Source organism: Dermacentor andersoni, chromosome 5 (assembly GCF_023375885.2).
Source record: "Dermacentor andersoni chromosome 5, qqDerAnde1_hic_scaffold, whole genome shotgun sequence".
NCBI classification, from domain to species: domain Eukaryota; kingdom Metazoa; phylum Arthropoda; class Arachnida; order Ixodida; family Ixodidae; genus Dermacentor; species Dermacentor andersoni.
Window position 1 is genome coordinate 26,429,138 of NC_092818.1, and position 6,307 is coordinate 26,435,444.

A 6,307-nucleotide genomic window follows, 5' to 3' on the forward strand; every position below is an offset into this window, starting at 1 on the left:
GTGTAGAAAAATAAAGCCATAGAATCAACGCACAGTGATGTGACTTTCTCTGCATGTATTGCAGGTTCAAAAAGTAAGGTATAAGCTGTTGCCAAGGTCCCGACCAGAAAGGAAAGCCAGTATAAAAGGGTCCACACCACTGATCTCTACTACAGGGGTTGGACTATCGACTGCCCTCGACTGAAGCCAACCTTGTTCCGGGAGTTGGTGCTTCACAACTTTGCAGCAACACTTTGTCTACACGGGTGTGAGGCATTTCTTCCCCTAAAATGCCTGCCTGATGTGCCATAAACTACCCAAGCAGGCCAGAGCAGTGTTTCGAGGTGTCCAGAATTTTTCCATTGAAGTGCCCACCATGTCGCTAACATAAGTGGTGCGCAGTGGAAGCACTGGTGAATGAGAAAACACTTGATGTAAGAAAACACTATCGTATACGGGTTCAGATTGTCACAAAAGCGCTTACCAGACATGTAGAGACAACATCTCCTAAAATGTGAGAAACCACAAAGAAAATTTTTTACGCCAGAAATATCTGATCGCACGCACTAGTTAGTCCAGATACGCCCTGCTTCCAGGACAAGCCACTGCACGACACTGCATTTCCACTGGCTTCACCTGCATCCGATGCAGCATGCTGCATCCAGCAAAACATATTAGAAATCAATGGTGCACAGGGTCTTCTGTCCCCTTTCTCGACGCCAACTAAACACATGGTAAACTGTTTGCAAAGCAAAGAAACAGAGGGAAAGGACTCTGAACACACTGCGTTTTAAAGTGGCTGGTGCTAGGTAAAGCAAGTACTGTGGCATAGTAGATTTGCACCAGGCAACCTAGGAGCCAAAAAGACTGCAGGGTACTTGCAAATGACCAACCTATTGTTAGCATATTGAAGTTCTTTTTTTTATTCTCATCGCTTATTTAGCTGGTGGACACAGCTTTCACAACTGGAGAAGCCTTGGAAGTATGAAACACTTCACGAAACCAGCTTCAATATATCATGTGCGTGCATCACATAATTTTGTGGCTACATTAGTGAACCCACGGGTTAACATGTAAGTGTTCATGATGTTTGCCATGCATTATCCACTTTATCTACAGGTCAACCCTATCTTGCGACTTAAGCTGATGTTGCGTTTAGAGAAATTATGGCCGAGAGCCAGCTTTTGAGAATACAGAATGAGCTCAACTGAAAAAACGCAAGAACAAGTCGTTGAGGATTTCAGGTCAAGAAACTTGAAAGCCCAGTTCATTTAGTGGCGTTAATATTCTGCTGAAAGTTGTTGATTCTTCATATGGTGCCCAAGCATTGCGGTAACAAGTTCACTTGGAATACATAGCAAGGGTGTACACGACGTAAAATGGTGGCTTTTTTGTGCATTTTCAAAAAGTGGTCTCTTGTTCAGTTTAAATTGTCAAATTTTGCAGTGTTTATTAGGTCTTGTGTGCTGTTTTCTTTTCCTACAGCTTCTTAGTTAAACATCTGAATAGTGAACGGAACTTGACCTTTTGCTTGATTTTCTAGATTACACGCCCTTGCTGCAAAAAAAAATTTACTTCAGAACTGCTTGTACCTTACTGAAAGAATAACTTGAAGCTGCCACAGCCACCAATAACACGCAAGTCATGATTATAGATATTGTAATATAGTTTTTTTTATTTACATGGTGGCCTAACTATCATGCACCAAGGTTTAGAAATGTGTAAATGCGATGTAACTAGACAGAACAAAGGTAATGTTGATTGCCATTGCTTGGGGATACTCAGATAATTTTTTGCATTCTGCCTAATTACATAATAATTCTTAATTAGTTAATAAACTTCTCAAATAATTAAATGAAAAGTGTCAATGAAGAAAGTGTAGAGCAAAATGAAAGCCTCCCGATACACTTTTCTGTTACTCATTGTGTGCTACATAAAAGTGTTTTTCCAAGAAAGAAGCCTACAAGTGCCTTGAGTGGCCAGTCACGTGGCAATTTTGTGTTGCAGAGCCACGAATAAAACTTAAATGGGTTCTTTTAAGAAAAAGACTTAGCTCAGAAAATTATCCTTCTTTTGCAGCCTGTGGAGACAAGGCATCTTCGACATGGCCATGGCCCTCAAGGAACATGCTGAGGCCACAGCAGTTGACTGCAGAAGCCAAGACCACCGGCAGTTCCTCCAGTGGCCGTGAAGAGGTCTCCTGGGGCACTAGTCTAATTTGGCACCACCACCTTTCTCCTGCAGCTTTTCTGTCTACATAGCTAACCAGGTGGGTCAAAGATGGCAAAGGGAAAAAGAATCAACAGCTTCAAACATAAAACTTAATCAAGCTCAATGCCTTTTATGTGTGCAATTTTTCCCTCATAATTTATGGAAAAATGGGAAATAAGTATATGATATTGTCTTCATATGGACACCTCTTTCCTGCACAAAAATAGCAGTAAAAAATCAGCTTATGAAGGTTTGAATATTGGCCAGGATGATTTGTCGTAGATATGATAATGATTACGAACGTGTCTGGTGAAGGTAGTGGTAGTAGAGTGTGTAATGAAAGAGTTTATATATAGATTAAAATACATATTTCATTCCACTGCCAGAATTTTAAATCATCCCAAATAATTGTTGTGTTTCATAGTCTATGCGCATCGAGTGACAGTGCTTCTTGATGCTTGCTTCTTGCTTACATCACTCTTATGCTGCATAATTCACTTGTTTACATTCCCTGTTTCTCCCCTACAAGCAAATTCACATTCATCATAAGAAACCTTTTAGATGATTTCCAGAAACTTGCGGATGAGATTAGAAGGCGGCATGCATCCAGGCTTAGATATGCATTCAGGAGCCTCGTACCTTGCAAATGTTATAAATACTCCTGCTGAGCAAGTTGTTGGTGTCATATACAAGGTTACTTGCATATACGAATTTCCCTAAATTGGGAAAACACTCAATCTGAACATGTGAAGCGATATCGCTGACAATGCACACACATTACTACTGAAATGAATGCAAATAAATATAGAACCAAATGCAAGAATCATTGGCATGATGCCATTCTTTCAGTGGAATAAAATCTGTCTTGTGTTGTAAATCTGGAAACTATAATTTAGACTGCTAAATACCTCATGACAGTCTCGACCTAAAATATATATGTTGTATCTATTCCTTTTTTTTACTTTAAGACCCATCCTTAAACAGTGAAAGAACTGAGATCGCAGTAATTAATAATTTATATTGCTTCAGAAATCAGTTTCTCTGCTGACTGCAGCATCTGACACAATTTTTGACAGCAAATGCGAGACAGCCGGCACATAACACTTAAGGTGGTGCTATTCGTTTTGAGTGTTTGGGAATAAAGCCCATAGTGTACATGTTATGGCCCTACGTGTCATTACCTTTAAACAAAAAAAAAGGTCGGGGGTTTGCGTTTTGCAAAAATGCATAGAGATTTTTACTGTGTGCGATTTAAATTAGAAACCTTCACGACAGATACTAAGGCATTCTCCACAGCTTTAGGCTATACATGTACACTACTTTACACAGAACACACTCTTTACCTTGTCACGGCACAGGTGGTGATTCAGGTTCTTCAAAGGTGTTTCATTGTATGGGATGGCACATCGCACTTCACTTATTTGCAGAATATTGCATTCCAATTGTGTCATATGAGATAAATTCATTGGAGCGCTTTGACTTCCCCTAACTATATTACAGCTGTGTTCTGGTAAACTGACAGCAGCTTTCAGTGCTGTTGTAAAAACAACTGTAACTGCCATATTATATGTAACTGCTAGTGCACAGGCATCGGCAACAGCAATGGTTAGGGTACACTTGTTTCTTGTACTCTGGAGTATGCATGTTCCACCAGAAAATAGTTTTTTCCTCTTGCAAATAGAAATAAAATATTTTTTTTTCCGCTCCCTCCTCTACCAGATTCGAATGTGAAACGGGGTGTAATTTGTAGGGTATACCCTTGCATAAACTTCATAAGCAATTCTCCTTGTCGGTGCCACAGATCATTGTTGCTACGACTGTAAAAGCAGGGGGCCTGTTCACACACCCATAGAGAATAGTCTGTGAATCTTTAACGAACAGTAAGAATAAAGAATAATAGAATAATTTTTAATAATTTTCAACGAATTTCGCACTATTTGCCTTCCAATATCGTCTTTTTCAAACCCTAATGTTGGCAAAAGGTTTGACTGCAGGATGTCATTTTGTGTGAAAGAGTGCACTTGTGCGCATAACACCTCATCGGCAATGTTCTGCTGCACAGAATGTCATGAGCTTTCGTATGCATTGGTCACTATCTCACAAACCGGCTGCCCTTTTGTTAGTTGGAATGTAGCATTAATGTAAAGCACATTTGATGTTCTATCAAAAATAATTGGGCCCTCTTATCCCCTAATTCTCCTCACTTGATATCTGGTGTTATAATAGCATGGCTGACACCATGAGCGTCAGTGTGGTGTATAATTGTGTGTATGGTGGGGAGAGGGGTGTACAATAACTTCAGCAACTTTTCTGGATGACTTGAATCAGTATTGTGGAATGCTGTTTGTTTCTTTCACTCGCTGTTACCAAGCTTCACTTTGGTTGTGGCAACAAGTATAACGTAGTTCGCTAGCGCTCCTGCCAACTTATAATGTGTAGGTATCTGTGTTGAAAAAAAGAACAGCTAATGGTTTGCCAGGAGCTAAGGTCCATTTAGACCAGTAAATTTTGAGCTTACACCTGTGGAAATTCCTGGTGAATGAAAGCCCACCCAGGAGAACTGCCCATAATATTTTCTTTCATAATAATAATGCTGAAGCTTTGAACAGCATTTGAACTTATACTTGTTTAAAAAATGACCCATTTCCGTGTTAAAGTAAGACAAAGGTTCCGCAGGAAGACAGAAACTTGAAGCCGTCACCAGCAGCATGAATATAAACAGCGCTCAATGTTTCGAAATCTTGCACTTGATTATCATATTGCCCATCCCATTTTTTTCCACAGGCTGTTCGTTACTGTTTTATGGTAATACCCAGTTTAATTTTATTGTCCTTCTTTTTTAATATTTGGTCAGTATGTTTTTTCTTCATGAGCTTTCAACAAAATGTGTATTCATAATGTGCCTTCATTTACCATTTACACTGATCTTAATTTGTATATTGATACAAAATTTATTTTCCTTAATTATTTGTTGCCTTTTTCCAAATCTGCAAACTGTTTATCTTAATACCTATTTTGACTTCTGGGAATATTAACTGTATTAGATTAATGATTGCTTACATGAGTACATCGTTTTCTGTTTTGGTCACCCCTAGTCTTTGCAAGAACTGACAGCACTGCTCATACCCACTCCATCACAATCACCACTGCTAAGCACACCCTTCCTGCCTTTATTTTAACACTTTGGCTTCGCTTGACCTATTATATGCACCACATTCTTTTCCTCTAATGAGGCTAAGGGCCAGTGAGCTATGCACAAAAAAAACACTGTCAAGGAATACATTTGCAACCCTGATAACATGCAACTATGTCGAAATGTCGGCTACAGCAACAACCCTTGTTCCAACAATGTAGGTCAACGTACATGTTTTTCTAACACAGCAGTTACTGCTTTGCTGTGTTCTGTGATTTTCCTTTTTTGCCGCTTTCCTTAGGACGGAAATTCACGAATACTATTTGTTTCTTCTAACAGCAGCATGCTTATCTTTACAAGGCGTTTGAGCTCAAGAACAACTTCCACCGGGAAAGAGTGCAAGACGAGGAATTGAAGAAAATAAAGTTGCTTCTGTGATCTAAGGACTTGAGGACTGAAATTTTGCACCTTTTTGTATGTATGCCATGCAATGCATTCATATCACAAAGTGCAAAGTCTTTTTATCTGTGTAGCCATGTCAGTGCGTTGACAAGACAATTTTCTTCATGGTGGCCTGCTGCTTCGGCTATGAGCTGCCTTCAGACATATGCAATTAAGGAGATGTACTATCGTGGACAAAAGTACCCTGGAAGTGCGACCGTTGACCAAATTGCATCTCTGTGTTCAAGACCGCTGGAAACAGTGTGTCACGTATGGGCATTATGAACACAGATGTTAGCACGGCTGATCCCAGCAAATAGCGCACCAATAAAATTCGGTCGACTCTCGCACATCCTGGGCAATTTTTCTCCTGATGGTACATTCTCCAAAGAATGGATATCCTCTGCAAGGCGAAATACGGGAAGCACCTGTACGTTAACGGATATATTACAGACTCAGCATACAGTCTTTCGTTTTCTGAATACGGGAAGCACCTATATTTTAACGGTTATGGTACAGATTAAGTATACAGTGTGCTCCGTT

At 39.8% G+C, this 6,307-nt stretch overlaps 1 long non-coding RNA gene across 2 annotated transcripts; it reads left to right on the forward strand.

Moving 5' to 3' along the window:
* Nucleotides 1–2,021: 2,021 nt before the first annotated feature.
* On the forward strand, nt 2,022–5,761 carry LOC140218326 (uncharacterized). Of its 2 annotated transcripts, none has more exons than XR_011894593.1 (2): nt 2,022–2,248; nt 5,663–5,761. It is a non-coding gene; the product is annotated as an uncharacterized lncRNA (long non-coding RNA). The 2 variants fall into 2 exon arrangements; XR_011894594.1 differs by having other exon boundaries at nt 5,666–5,761.
* Nucleotides 5,762–6,307: the final 546 nt, after the last annotated feature.